Here is a 16,481-nt window from a genome sequence, read left to right as displayed (position 1 = left end):
AAAAATCATAATATTATAATTCGTTATTTTATGCACAAAAACGTGGGGATAGAGTCTAAATAGTGGTAGAATGGATGACAAATATATTAATAAAACACATGAATCAATATGTTCTCAGGGACCTCCTAGTGCCTATATTCACAAAACTCCAAAGAGAAAGACAAAAAGCAAAATTTACTTAGACAATGCTGAGCATTTAAAGCCCCAAATTTGTATAGGTCCCATCTAATAAAGTTGTACTAGCATTCCAAAAGTATGGTAGCTGAGTAGAGGAAAATATTAATAACACAGCAATGCAGTCAGCCATAACCATGATGTGGAAAACTCTAAAACAAATGGCTCAAATTCCTACGTTTCTGAAAAAGGATACATTGTTAAGAGAAAAGTAATTAGTCTGTGTTGAAGTGAATAGTTAATGTATTTTGTTAACAATTATTTTAAAAATGGAATACTCAAAATCTTACAGGCTTCTTGAGAGGCTGAACTATACAATACATAAATTAAAAAATAAAATAAGCAGATTTATCTGCTTCATATATTTTGACCTCTTCTGTGTGTACTTTTAAATTTTCTGAACCTAAGCATGCTTTTAAAATCAATTAAACATTTTATATAAACTGATAAGTAAACACATCCAACAGTGGAAGTTGGAAGACAATGAAAATATTTACCTTGGATATGAGGAGGCCATCAGGGAGAAATGTACTATGAAAATATTTTTAAAACTCAGGAACAAATTGTGTCTCTCACATCAGAAATACTAAGTCACATGGTCTGAAGGAAATCCTGCAACTTTAAATAATTGATTTGAAAAATTACCCACCAATACCTTATAATAGCAGAATGTTAAGTAAGAAACATTCATATCAACCCCTATCTGAATTCTGAGAAAACGACTGTCACATAATTGACAGTGGTGAGGACTGAAAGCAAAGGAACATCCTGAATTTCACCAGTACCAAGCCTAGACACAAGAAAAAAGTGACGCCACCCTGGAACCATTAAAATAATCTCTACATATAAGGACAAGTGTCTTATAAATTCAGAGGGAAAATGTTTAATTGTAAGAGATTTGCTGAACTAAAAAGGAAAATGTCTTCATAAACAACTGCTCTGTGGCTGCAAAATAAAATAAAACATGGACCCTTCAAAAAGTATACATACTCCCCTCAAGGTGAGCTGAGGAGAGGATACAAAGATCTTCTAGCAGCCAGATGAGTAACCCGGCCCCAGAACAAAGACCACCAAATGTTAGAAGTTCGTGTCTCCCTTTTTTATTTTTTTTTTGTCTTTCTCCAATCAACCAAAACACAGGCAATTAGTTTATAAGCTTCACATGCTTACCCAGAGCTGGCAAAAAATACGAGTCAACAAACAAAAATAATTGAAGCAAAACACAAAAACTATCGGATCAAATGAGGAAAAGCTCATTTGGGGAATAGAAGAGAACATCACCAAATCTGAAATGGTACTTGCAGAATAAAGTCAAATGAATACTCATTCATAAAGTGAGGACAGAATGACGTAATTCGGAATAATGAGAAAATAAAAATAACCTGTTGGGATCATCCAAGTGAAAATTCGATGGAAGAACCAGAAGGTGAAGTCCAGGAATTGTCTCGGAAATTAGAAGATGTAAGTGGATAATTTTTAAAAAATATCCCAATCTCGAGTTTAAAAGAGGTTTGGGTAGGAAAAAAATGCCCTTGTGAATCACGCACATTGGGTGTTAATTGAAGCCAGGACCACAGAAGAGATTGACTAGAGGGAGAGGGAATAATTTCAGAAAAAACAGCCCAAACCCAAGCTTTCCAGAACTCCAAATTTTGGTGGCCTAGAGAAAGAAAATTAACCCACAAAGCAGGCAGAGAAGGATGAGCTGGAAAGGTCAGGGTTACAGAGAGGCTGACGTGTCTCCCAGGTCACCGAAAGAGAATGGCCAACAGCAGAAAATGATGAAGACGGGTTACATAGGAGCAAACTGAAAAAATACTGCAGGCTGGAGATAATTACTGAATTCAACGAAAACTGGTTTTGGCGACGTGTTGGATTAAAATTTATATTTTAGTGGGTACAGACTGAGTAAACAGAAATAATGAGAAGAGGCAATACCAGGAGGAGAGACGCAGAATACTTCTTTAACCTGATAACAAACAAAAAAAAATCTTTTATTTAAAACCCGAGCCTAGAACGTTCTTAAAGTGAAATACGAAGTATGCCTAGAAGTATGCCTAGTATGCTTCTATATCTAAAGAAGATATGTAACATATATCACTGTTTCATTGGGGAATATGTATTGTTTCACTATAAAGATAAAACTACTTTATTTTTCCCAGTAAATACTAGAAAGAGTGTTCTGTCTTCCAAGCACTTTCCCTGCTGTGTGATTTCCTGAGTACACAGTGATCTACCATGGGGCTTCCAGCTCTGGACCAGCCCAATGTCTCAAGCTCCAGGGCCTTCCGTGGCCTCCACTGGCCGGCTGGACACTCAGGCTGCACCAGGGCGAGTCTTCTGTCTCCTCCCCTGCACGTTTGGGTCGCACTGCGCACTCCACCCTCTAACGGGGAGCGACGTTCCCCTGAGCGAGCATCACCACCCTGTAATCAGGGGAGATGGCGGACGGTGCAGGCACCCCACGTCCTTCCGGTGGTTCTTTTTCGTTTTCTTTTAATTATTATTTTATAATAGATAGACAGACAGACAGATTGATTTTTTTTTTTGAGGCGGAGTCTCGCTCTGCCTACCAGGTCTGGAGTGAGTGGCGCGATCTCGGCTCACTGCAAGCTCCGCCTCCCGGGTTCCCGCCATTCTCTTGCCTCAGCCTCCCAAGTAGCTGGGACCACAGGCGCCGCCACGCCCGGCTAAGTTTTTGTATTTTTAGTAGAGACGGGATGTCACCGTGTTAACCAGGATGGTCTCCATCTCCTGACCTCGTGATCCGCTGCCTTGGCCTCCCAAGTGCTGGGATTCCAGACAAGAGTCACCGCGCCCGATGGTTCCTTTTCCTTCGACTCGCGGTGAGCTGAGGAGACCGAACAGCCTCCCTCCCTGTTACTTCCCCAGAACGGAAACAGGTTCTTACCCGTATCTGTATTGAGAAGGAGTCGGGATAGTACGGAGTGAGCACTTCCGCCGTCGCTGGTGGACGCACCTCAGCCGCTCCACCCGGAAGAGACTGGCCGGGTTCATCCACGTCTGTGCTCAGTTCTAGCGGTAGCCTGAGTGGGGCGCTAACACTAAGCCTCCGATGCTTCTGGCTCCACGTGTGTTCCCTGTCGTCATTTAACACCGTTGTTTGAGTTGCGTCCAGTGGAATCAACCGCAGAGAAAGTTAGCATATGTGTGTTTAAAGAAAAAAGACCCTTTCGTAGATGAGGGTTCAGTTTTGGAAATACGCACGCTCCAAATTTAAAACTTCTAAAACGAATACCAGAGTTCAGTAAACTGGCTATGCAAAGAACAGACAGAAACAAAACCCACCATTGGTCAAGGTGTACTGAGTTGGATATCATCAGATGTAGCTGTTAACAGTGCAAATTGATCTTAATATTTTGAAAATTGTACAGAGCAAGCATATCAAGAGCCTTAAAATGTTCACATCCCTTGATCCACTGATTTTATGTCAAGGAATTCATTCTAAAAATATTTCTAAAAACTAGGTAAGAATTTACATTTTAAAATTATTCTTGCCTGGGCGCGGTGCCTCACGCCTGTGAGGCACTTTGGGAGACCGAGGCGGGCAGATCACAAAGTCAGGAGATGGAGACCATCCTGGCTAACATGGTGAAACCCTGTCTCTACTAAAAATAAAAATAAAAATAAATTAGCCCGGCGCAGTGGCGGGCTCCTGTGGTCCCAGCTACTCGGGAGGCTGAGGCAGGAGAATGGCGGGAATCCGGGAGGCGGAGCTTGCAGTGAGCCGAGATCGCGCCACTGCACTCCAGTCTGGGTGACATAGTGAGACTCTGTCTCAAAAAACAAACAAACAAATAAAACAATTATTCTTAAAGATATATTTAACATTGATAAAAAATGAAAATGACAGTATCTCAATTGTTAAAGAAAATGTGGCATTTTCTAACAATGCACTATTACACAGTCACCAGATACTGTGTTTATACGTTCTTCTCACAATGTAGAAAAATGCTTCTGTTTATGTTAGATGAAAAACCTGGAATTTATTTGTATGTAAGCCTGACCACATGTAACATGTAAAATGAGGTCCTGTCCATCTTAAGAGAGCTGAGGTCAAATACATTTCAAATACCCAGCATATCCCAAAGTTCTAGTCCTAATGTTGTAAAGAACATGCTCAGAGATGATAAAACTAGTCCACAAGGTAGAAGTGACAGAAACCCTGAAGTTTAGAGTTATCATCTTATATTGGACATATTTTATATAGGAGTTACCAGAAAGAATAAGTAAATTCTCTGGTATTTCATCTGAGGGAGAGGAGTTAAGTATTCAAGACAGCAAATTTAACAAGAAATGTTGAAATGTAAATTATTCATTTTATAACTGCATTCTATCAGGTTCTAGTTGTTAAATCTACCACTTATGTGTGTATGAAATAACAAATGGAATGAACCATAGAAAAATATTAATAGAGGTTGTCGTTAAGTAATAGATTGATGAATAACTTTTCTTCCTTACACTTTCTTGTATATTGAGTTTTTGTGGAAAACAGTATTAATTCTATAATTGAAAAAATTTTACTGAAAAATAAATTAAGCCAAAGAGGGGTTGGGTGTGGTGGGTCACACCTGTAATCCCACACTTTGGGAGGCTGAGGCAGGTGGATCATTTGAGTATAGGAGTTGGAGAGCAGCCAACATGGTAAACATCCTCTCTACTAACAATACAAAAATTAGCTGGGTGTGGAGGTGCCCACATATAGTCCCAGCTACTTGGGAGGCTGAATCGCTTCAGCTGGGAGGGAAGGTGAAGGTTGCAGTGAGCTGAGATGGCGCCACTGCACTCCAGCCTGGGCAACAGAGTGAAACTCAAAAAAATAAATAAATAAAATAACCCAAAAAGGTAGAAAAGTAATTCCAAGTTCATAATTCCCAGATTAACCCCTGGATTCCCTAATCAAATACCAGTCCTGGGACACAGTTATAAGCTTTGTTTAGCCTCTGAATAATTCAACAATCCAATCTTTTCATGCACCTCATTGATTTTGGTTAGGGAGATATTGCCATGTTTTTTGTCAAATGAATGGAATAAATTATGTAAACACAAAATGCAAGAACAATATGGTGCATGCATTCAATAAATGATGTATTCAATAAATGATGCCTGAAGCCAGATACAAAACTCATTATTTTTTGAGGACCTGTTGCTTATCCATAGAATAAAGATGAAGTGGTGTTTCTAAAATAAATAAGGTATGCTAAGTAACTACCCATCATCTCACTAATTAGAGCTGAATGAGTCATGAATGTTGAATATTCATTCCATAAACACAGAAACCTGTGACAGACCCAGAGTTCTTCAGAGTGCGCCATTAGAAAAAGGCTCATTCAATTGAAATTTTTAATTGGAAGAAGAGATGGATTTCCGCTTTATTGTTTATCCTTGTCTACACATATTTCTGCTTCAGACTGACTCTGTCAATTACATTCTTCTATTATTCACTGCATACAGGCTGGGTGCCCTCAATTGCTGTAAACGTTGGCCTCAGGCTTGCTTATTGCGCTATAAATTTGGCAGGAGAGCTAATGGGAAAGGTGCAGTCATTTGCTGTTTGAATTCAATTTTCATGCACCAGGCTTTTTTCCCCCAACTCCGAAAGTGCTCTGCTTGTGTCAGCAGTGCAAGTAATTAAAAGGTTCAGTGGTTAAATATTGCTACAAGTAGTTCAAAACTAAATCATCATTTTTAAAGACAGAAAGACAAATACAGATGAATGATAAATGCATGATTCATGGACTGATCTAGAACTACAAAAAAAAAAAAAATGCTGACAGCCTTCTTCACTCCAGGAAGACAGGCGACTCCATTTAAGGGTGGTGGAAGTTCATAAAAGAGTAAGTGGTAATAGTGAGGTGCATTAGGGCATTCAAAGGCAGGTGCTCTATCAGAGGAAAAATCAATGTGAGCATTGCATTTGCAAACCAAAGTCAGGGTTATTGTTTCATTTGTCAAGGTTTTAGGCCACAGAGTAGAAACATTTAAATGAGTGATTTAAATCAAGCTAATCTTTTTAAGATTGTCCATTTATTCAAAACATTAAGCTTAATTGATGCTTCAAGACAGTACGTTTCCCTTTCCATCTTAGCTGTCTTAGCTCTCACCACTGCCTTCCTGCTGATTTCTTTTATTAGACTCCTCAAGTCCCATAACTGAAGCTAATGCATATTTCTATCACCACTAGGCTTATTAATTTGCGATAGCTCTAAACCACCACTACAGTTCCAAAAGGAGGAAGGAAAATACATGGCAAAAATATAGGCCAGGCTTCATGGCTCCCATCTGTAATCTGGGCACTTTGGGAGGCCAAGGTGAGAGGATCACTTGAGGTGAGGAGTTTGAGATAAAATGGGACAACATAGTGAGTCCCCATCTCTACAAAATATACATAACATATATACTATATTAATATTGGTACATTATATTTTATGTTTTATTATATAAAACATTTGTATATTTTATATATTATTTTATATTTTTGTATATTATATATAAAACCTTATTAATATTTAAAGAGAAGTTTATACCAAAATATTAATTCTCCTCTTTAGAAAAATAATCCCAGACACTTGTTATAATCTGGTTCCAAACATCATTGCACTGTTTTAAGTTTTTTAAAAAAGCAAGTGTGATTTAAAAAGCAAGTAAACAGAAAATGATTATTGGTATCTGTAGCTGCTGCACTTTCTCCCTGGTTGTTCCTCAGTGATGTACGGCACAGGGGACAGAGGCTGAGTCTTCATCAGGCAGAAAGGACGGTAACAACTGCACTCACTCCAGCTTTCTCCAGCGCCCGGGGGATTTGACATTCCCTAAAAACACATTTCTTTTTTAAGTCAATTACCTTTCCCAAGTGGAACCTGCCCTGCTCTAAGTGCTTTTTCTAATGAATCCTGACAGTGATTTTCTTGTCCCTCCTATTTTGCAGATGAGAACACTGATTTTGGAAGCTTGGAATTAGTTTTTTTCACAGCTAGCAGGTAACACAATTGGAGTCAACATCAGTCTCCCATCCATAGGGTGATCATGACAGTACCCATCTTCCCAGCTGTGAGATTCAACAAGTGAACACATGCCAAGCGCTCAGAACGATGCCTGGCAGATTTAACACTTTATAAATGACAATTATAACACGTAGGTGGTTCTGCTAAGTTCCAAGAGAGAAAATTTAACAATGTATTGGAATGTCTTAAAACAGTATTTCCTACAGCCCTGGTAATGAACCACCCACAGCAGAATAATCTGCATGCTTAATAAAAAGAAAAATTTCTGGACCCTATCCTAAACATCTTAATTAAAAACTCAATAAATGGAGCCTAGAAGTCTCCATTTTCAATAACCACCTTACTGGATTTTTGAGCACACCAAGTTTCAAGAGATGTTTTACATCCTACTCAGGTCTATTTGCATAATTTATAATAGGACTGTGCAAGGTAAGGTGTAAATAATTCAAATAGTAAGGATCGTAGAAATGAAGAAAATGAAAATTTAAGTTTGTTTCCTTGTCCACTATTTGGATTTTTATGACATTGTTAAGTCAGACACTGAGGCAATGAGAAATATGGCCAAGATTCCTACTTCTTATTTTACTATGGTTAGCAGTTTCGTGTTTAAATACATGCTGTAACAGTGGAGCATGGAGAAAACATTACTGTAGCCACAGCTTTCCTACATTCACCAGTAGGCAAGAACTCCCAGACTCCCAATCACCGTTTCTCCTAACCTCTCCTAACTGGGCAAATTTGGCTAACAGGAAAAGACCAGGATATAGTGCAGCAACTGGCTTGTAAAAAGCAGTAAGGGTGCAAGCACCAAGACGGAATTAAGGGGAGGAACAAGCATATCCTAAGCAGCCATCAGCATCTTCCCCAATCTTTGGTGCAAGGGAACACAAGTAATAGGTCATACGTGTCTCCTCCCTCAGTCACTCCCTTCTCTTCACAGTTTCATCTGTTTCTCTACCTTACATGCACCACAGCCAGTTGAAAATATTATTTAATAAAAAGACTGCAAATCAAAATGTCTAATTGTTTTATTTAAATAAGAAAATATGCATTAATAAATTTATTAGTTTTGTATCTGTTATCCTGTTATTTTAGATATCTATTCATCAGTCACTTGTCAGCCAAAATAGTCTCCTTTAATCAAGTTTTAATATTCAAAAAGCATGTGCCGCTCTTTAAAAAGCATGACAGGCACATCATTTACTGTGGGTTCAAAGTCATAGATTAATTGTCACCTAATCATGCAAAATCTCCCACAAGTTGTTAAACTGAAGTTTTCTGGTGTAAATGCAAAAATGTCAAAAACATAGCCAATAAAAATACTTTGTTTCAACGTGGCCTTGTGCTTTAGATTATAACATTTATTTTAGAAATAATAACTTCTGCTTCATGTGCATAAAATCCGTGAAAAAAACAAATGACATAACACTCATATTCAATTGCATCGATGTTGAGAAGACACTTAGTTTGCATACAAATGTGTTTTAGATGTTGGGAGAATGTGATGTCAGAGTTCTCCATGCTTTGTGTCACAGATATTCCTGGCATGCCTCACCCCTCACTGTATTCATTAATGCCATCAGCGGAGGCTGTCTCTACTCATGGACATGGGTCATGAAGTTTGAAACCATGACATATGCCAAGTGACTTTCAGCTATTGGGCCAAACCCAGTAACTCAATGTGTAACTATTTCATTTAACAGCCTAATCTCAAGACACTCTACAAGTACCACAGATGTTTGAACAAAATGCAAAAGGAAAGTACAAGGATTACGATTTTGCACATGAGAAAACTAAGTCCCCAAATACTTGATACTTCCCCGAGTAATGAAGAATATCCTGGACCCAGATCCATCAAAGGATAAGATCCATCAACATCCTACTCTTATTTCCATGATTTGAGGAGGCTGAAAATTCCATTCACTTCTATTGGGCACAATGGTGAGTGCAGCTGTGAAGCAGAGTCAGTGGCACTTCCCCTTTTGGACGTTAGCTGTGAATTCCTCTGAATTGTGTGGGCTGTTCCTGATATAACTCAGCCACTGCATGGGGGTAAGCACAGGGTCACCTGCTGGAGCTCTGGTCATTCCTGAGGCCGCATGTCTGTCATCCCTCCTTGGCTCTGTTCCCACAGATGACATCTCAGTAAAGAAAGAATTTAGTGAGCAATTAATAATTGAAGTTTGAAATTCCTTAGAGAAAAATCTATTAACCAAAGAAATTTTTATAATTAATGAGAGGAGCAGGGACCCTTCTTGGAAATACGGATGGAAATAAAGTATGGAAATAAAATAAAATCTTGAGTTCCTTCGAAGGAAAGTCCAGGCACCTAGGTAGCCCTAGAAGTAAATGAGCAACTTGATTGGCAAGGTTATTTTATTTAACAGTAAAATTATTTGTTTTATTATTTAACAGTTTGTTTAACGATACTTAACATTAACATTTAACAATATTCAACAATAAAATTGGCTTAAAGCAATAGCCAGGAAGGTAAAGTCAAAGGATATCTGGTTCACTATAGGAGCTAAAGAGAACATCTGAACATACATTTGAGTTATTTTTAAGAAACCCAAATCCCCACCAAATGGATCTGCTGGCACAGACACGCCACATAAGGGGGAACTGAGGAGTGAACTCTCACCACTGTTCTTCATTCTAAATTTCTTCCTGAGTGGCCTGCAGGAAGTCACACCTGTGAGCCAGCGCTAACATTCTTTTCTATGGATCACAAATATTTAGACAAAGCTTTGCCTTCTTAACCAACTGCAAATCAGAAAAGATTTGAATCTGCCGATGACCCATGGGCCTCCACTTTGAGATGTCCGGCCTGTTTAGGTGACATCAATGTATATCCTTCATGTACTGAGCGATGACGTTGCTTGTAACCTCTGCCTCCCTGCCTTTAAAGCCCTTAGCTGCAAGCAACTGGGGAGTTGGAGTCAGGAATGAGCGGCCCACATCTCCCTGCCTGGAACCCTGTAATAAACACCTCACTTTCTCTCGCTGCAATCTCCATGTCAGTGTTTGCTTTTGCTGGGTCTAGTGGGCAGACTCACGATCGGTTCAGTAACATTAACAGTAGATATTTTTATGTACTTTATTTTTGGAAATGAGTCTCAAAGTTGGCCACCAATATCAAAGTCCTCAACATCAAGACTAAATGTCAGGGTTGATCGTATATTTATGCTTACCTTAATATGCAGTCTTTTAGGCGTGTAAACTTCCAAAACACAAAGAAAATGCATAACGACTATGACAATCCTAACATCATGAGCTAACATTTTGATGAATTACCGTGCTCCCCACATTTCATATGTATAACATAATTCACAAATTACATTTGTAAATTAATCCTATGAATAGTCTTATGAGGGAGATACTATTTATTCCTTTTTTACAAATGAGGAACTAAGGCACGGAGAGATTAAATAACAGAAATTATCTCTTCAATCTCCATAATTTTTTAAAAATTAACTTTTTTCTCTGTCCACATAGAGCATCTTCTCTCAGCAATTTACAGGACTGATATTTAGGTTCTCAAAAGATGGCTGCATCTGGAATTCTTAAACACATGTGAAATATTTTAATATCAACCTGGACTGCATTCTCATATGTATTATCTCATATGTATGTTTCTTCCCCTAATTGTAAGACATGTGGAAGCCATCCCTATTATGGGAGATGTCAGTATCACAGAAATAAATCTGATGTCTACTTTCCTGACCAGGTTGTGACTTTCAAAACACAGGGTTTGATTTGTACATCTTTTTATTCCCAATGACTACCAAGGTACTTTGTATACAGTGGGTGCTTAATAGATATTAAGTAAATACAAAACATCAGTGACACTGAGAAGGATATTAGTCTCTCTGATTCAATTTCTTGATATACAAGAGGGAAGAAGGATAATATGACATCAGAAAATACACAAAAATAGCAGTGAAGAACAAACAGATTAAAAATACAAAATATGCTCAGGGAACTCTCTATCTCTCTCTATATATGTATATAATTTTACATTTGCATATAGATGAATGTAGAATTCTACATAAATTTGATTTCTATAAATACTGCAGTAAGTACTTATTTCTTTACCTAAAATGGCCACTCAGTACAAGTCCTCTTAATTCCAGGTGTGGCTGAACCATACTACACCCAATAGATACCTTGGTTTTAACACATAAAGTCAAATATGACTTCTTCCATGCTAGTCAGGCGTAAGTCGACTTTATCAACAACGTAGACACGTGATGAATCAATTTGCCCTACTCACTGGCTTCGACTGCAAAACCAGTATGAGGGTGTGGATTATCTCAAGCTGAACAAGCCTGCCAAATGTGGGCCATGCCAATGGTCCGATTCACTAATGAGTGCTGTGCTACAACTTCCTGGCTAGTGATTTTAATAACTATACAAATACACAGAAGCAACCAATCTTCCTATGTGAAAGTAGTTCTTAAAATTGCAATGACCACAACGAAAGGCTCCAACCTAAAAAGGTGAAATTTAGTGGCTCCAAACAAACACAACTCAGGTCTGTCAAACCATTTTCCAGTCACTGTTTCTCTTGCATTCTACTCACTTTAAATTAGCACAAGTGAGTTTCTTTTCTCCCAGAGCTTCGTTTCATAAAGGAACACCTCTTCCTCCTTATAAATAACCTCTAACCATCTGAACTGTCACGGGCCGTTTGACTCTTAGTCTCTGGACTCGTAAACCCCTGGAAAGTATGTGCTCTACTGCAAACCCTGAGAGGCACATTGGCCCTGATTATAATGTAGACACGTCAATGGTGTCTTCGACCTGTACACACTCTGCTCTGCCTTTGGTATCACAGTTTCCCAGTCACTCAGATTCCTGATGTTGAAACTGTGATCCCTTTGTTTTCCATCCATAGCACCGATCTCTTCAAAGCAAAGGATCCCGATATCCAAAAGAACATGATCCTCCCCAGACACTCTGCTGAACTTCTGAAACTTATGTCTACCCTTCCACTCCTCTGTTGCAATTGGAGTCTTGCTGGTCACTTTATGCAGCTGCTTCTGTGTAACAGATTCTGGAAATTAACCTCAATGTGAATATTAATTAAATGTCCACTAATTTACCTGTCTGTCCTTCCATGAAAAGGTTACTTTGTTTCAGCCATACCTGACAATACGTGTTTACACGTTGCCAATACTAGAACATTTGTTGCTTGACCTGATTTTTAAATTCAAATGTTTAAGGTTCTTGTAAAAATTAAATGAGATAACTTGTAAATTAATGCAAGCTTGGGAGATAGCTGCTATTCATTATATTGGTTTTCCGTCTTTCATTTTTTTTTTTCTGGATTCTAGGTGTCTTCTTAGAATACTGAGATTAGATATTCTGTCTGCTTGAAATAATCAGAATGGTGAAGTCCCTATCATTACACGTTTTAAAAACACATATATTGAATAGCAATTTTTGTGGTAGGACTGTAGGAATATAAACAGATTTATGATATGTGTTTTTCTCCCTGCATGATGAAAAGTCATTAAGCGAGGAACAGAACCACAATATAAAGTCATATCTTCTCAGTGCTCTGTGGGTTCCTCTGAGTTCCTCCAACATGCTAGCTACACTTCACTTGCTGCCTATAAAGCTTTTCTCCCAGAGAGTCATATGAATAATTTTGTCATCTCCTTCCTATACTTGCACAGATGTTGCATCCTTAGACATTTTCTGACCATGTCTTGGCATCCCACATCCTGATACCCTATGCCCTAGTCACCTACTCTAGCAGTTCCCATTGCTCCCTTCCCCTCCACTTTTCTCCACTGCACTTATTAGCTTCCAATATACAGTATTCCTCCAGTGTACTAAATGTTTGTTTCTCCCTACCATAGTGGAAGGGTCTTGAAGGCAGAATTTTTATTTATTTGTTTATTTTTTTGCCATATTTCCAGGGTCTAAAACAGCCCTGGCACTAAGAGATACTCAGCCAAGATTTACCGAATGAATTAAAGAATGAAGTGCCAGAAACTAGAAACAATAAGAGATCATGACAAAGACCTCATTTCCAGTTGAGGAGATCAGAAAGTCCTCCGCTGTCAATTGCATTTGAGTTGATCATTTTTAAACATGAATAATTATAATAGTAGAAAATTTCTGAGGGAGTCTCAGACACCTATTTAGATGCAGATGACGTTATCACACACTCAACCTCTTGCCATCAGAACAGACTCCCGCCCTATGCAGGTCTAGAGAATGGTGAGTAAGGCCCAAGCCGGTGGTTTGCATAGGGAGAGTTATCAAAAACTCGAAGCTTCTTGTGGAAGACCTAAAACCCCTCCAATAGGCATATAGACTGGACCCTAAAGGCTATGAGGAGTCACACCCTTGAGATTGTGAAAAAAATATTGTGCAAAAATTTAGATCTTGTAAAACGACTAAGCACACCCTTAAAAAATGTTAAAGGGTCACTGAAAACTTAGAGCTCAGTTGCAGACTTGGTCGTAGATGCTGTTAAAACAAAAGCTAAATATGGCCTAAGAAGGACTCCTTTTTTTTTTTTTTTTTTTTTTTTTTGAGATGGAGTCTCGCTCTGTCACCCAGGCTGGAGTGCAGTGGCCGGATCTTGGCTCACTGCAAGCTCCTCCTCCCAGGTTTACGCCATTCTCAGAAGGACTCCGTATTTCTATATTGAGTCCTTGTGGATGAACGGTAACCTAGCTTAAACGTCAGACAAGATTAAAAGCTAACTTAGGAATATGTGCCTGTAACATTAACTAAGTGTTGGCCAATCCCAGAGGCCATATTTCAACCACTCATAGACAGCTAAGTGTTCAAACTGTGTTCAAATAAGGCCAACCTGTAACCAATCCAGCTGTTTCTGTACCTCACTGCCAATTTCTATACATCGTTTCCCTTTTTTGTCTATAAATCTTCTTTTATCACATGGCTGTGCTTGAGTCTCTCCGAATGTTCTATGATTCTGGGGGTTCCCCAATTCGTGAATTATTCATTGCTCAATTAAACACCTTTAAATTTAATTCTGCTGAAGTTTTTCTTTTATCACATGGTGTCAGAAGCGGGATCCGAAGTAGAGCTTCTAGCCACCCTCAGAGCACTGAGTGAACACGCAAGGTCCCTGCAGAGCCCACTTGTGTCCATTGATCTCTAGGAGTAGCTGGGGATCACGGGTAACTTCCCTCTCAGATATCAGAGCTCCACTGATTGGAGTAGCTGGGGATCGTGGGTAAGCTCCCTCTCAGATATCAGAGCTCCACTGATTGGTGTTTTGAGCTCTCTGAGTTTCTTTGAGCAAATTTTTGATCCAAACTAAGTTTGGAGGTCATGACAGAAACTGGACTGGGTCCAGGATGGGATTTAATCCGTGAATTAACTGGCTTGGATCCACTTAGAGGCCTCTTACATCTGACCGGGTCAGAAAAGAACTGGTAGTAAGCAACAATATTGCAGGAGTTATAAAATTTGGCTTTCGAAACTTCACAGGGATTTTTGTGTTTTACCCCTTTGTTTCATTTTTCTTGTGCACCTAGATAGGAAAACAACATTGTCTAAGTTAATCAAGAGTATGGCCTGAGAGTAAAGGCCATAATTTCAGGTAAAAATGGAATTCTTAATTTCTGGAAAACTGAGTTCCTTCCAGCTTATACATTAGGCCCAGGAGGCAGCAAAGTCTTACAGAAATGGCAAAGTCTTACTAAAAATAACTTACAGTGGAATGTTCCAAATGAACAACAACACACTGAAGGGCATTACAAAATATATGTATATATTTTCTTCTGTGTCATGGCTTGGCCTCCAGGGTTATGGAACAGTGAGCTGGGTCACTAGGGCCAATCAGGGAAGGGGAAGCCAGAAGCCTGGCATGCTGGCAAAAGGGTAGGAATTTCTTACCAGTCAGACCTCTGGCCCCTTTCTCCCTCTCTATCTGTGCAAACCAGTTCAATGAATGGTAAAAATCATTATTTATCTCCTCTGTACAGTTTTGCTTAATGCAAAATAAAATTCTGAGACTAGTCTTAAGCTGTAGTGAATCTGGTATATTTTGTGCTACGAATTCATTTTTCTGTGTCAAGGGGTACTTTGAGATAAAACATGGGCTTAGGACCCCATAAGCTCCTGCTCAAGACAGCCCAGGAAGCTGTTCAGTAATACAATTTGCTGCAGGTCCCTGAAATATACAAATAACTGGATGAGGTCTCCATCTTGTTTTATGTCCTTGGGAGCTTGACCTTGTAGCCAAGTGGCAGTACTTTCTCTTGGTCTCCACCTTCCAGGGAAAAGGAATTTAAAGTTCATGTCACAGCTAGCTCTAAAAATTATCCTGAATAGTTAAAAGCCTTTATAAGGTCAAAATTAACTACTCTAGACTGCTTCTGGCAAGGGCAGTGGAGGCTCAGTAACTCTTTCATTTTGGCAGTCTGGGTTAGATTCCCAACTTAGAAAATGAATGCTTTCTGGTTTGACATCTATGTGACTTGTCAATTTTCTTCTCCTCCATGGACTGTCTTAAATTTTCCTTTCTCTAAGCCTTTGGGAGGTTACCTTTGGTAAAGTTCAAAAGCCAGAAATATCAGACATTAGGCCTGACTAAAGTCAGGTAATAAAAAATGTTTAAAGGACTTTATTAAAAGTGCTATGGTTGGCTGGGCATGGTGGCTCAAGCCTGTAATCCCAGCACTTTGGGAGGCCGAGACGGGCGAATCACGAGGTCAGGAGATCAAGACCATCCTGGCTAACACGGTGAAACCCAGTCTCTACTAAAAATGCAAAAAATTAGCCGGGTGAGGTGGCGGCGCCTGTAGTCCCAGCTACTCGGGAGGCTGAGGCAGGAGAATGGTGTAAACCCGGGAGGCGGAGCTTGCAGTGAGCTGAGATCTGGCCACTGCACTCCAGCCTGGACGACAGAGCCAGACTCCGTCTCAAAAAAAAAAAAAAAAAAAGGTGCTATGGTTAAAAGTCAGTTTAATTAAAAGAGAATATTCAAGCTCTAACAGCCTGGACTCTTTGGGATAAACAGGAGGCACTAGAGACCCATTCCTGGGCCTGTTCTTCCAAGGACTCCACCCTAAAGCCAATAACCAACTAAGAAACTTAACTGGCAAATAAAAATATCATATAACAGCTGTAGTAGTCTTCTTCTGTCTGTCTGTATAGTTATATATATATGTTGTGTGTGTAATGTTTATATAAAAAGCTCAAATTAATTGGCTTAAACAAAAATAAGTGCTTAAATAAAATATTTTCAAAGAAAAATAAAAACTGTAATGCCTTTTAGTTCACATAACTTTA

The sequence above is a fragment of the Macaca nemestrina genome, chromosome 3 (genome assembly GCF_043159975.1).
Source record: "Macaca nemestrina isolate mMacNem1 chromosome 3, mMacNem.hap1, whole genome shotgun sequence".
NCBI lineage: Eukaryota > Metazoa > Chordata > Mammalia > Primates > Cercopithecidae > Macaca > Macaca nemestrina.
The sequence above is the reverse complement of the archived record's forward strand: the minus strand, read 5'-3'. Positions refer to the sequence as shown.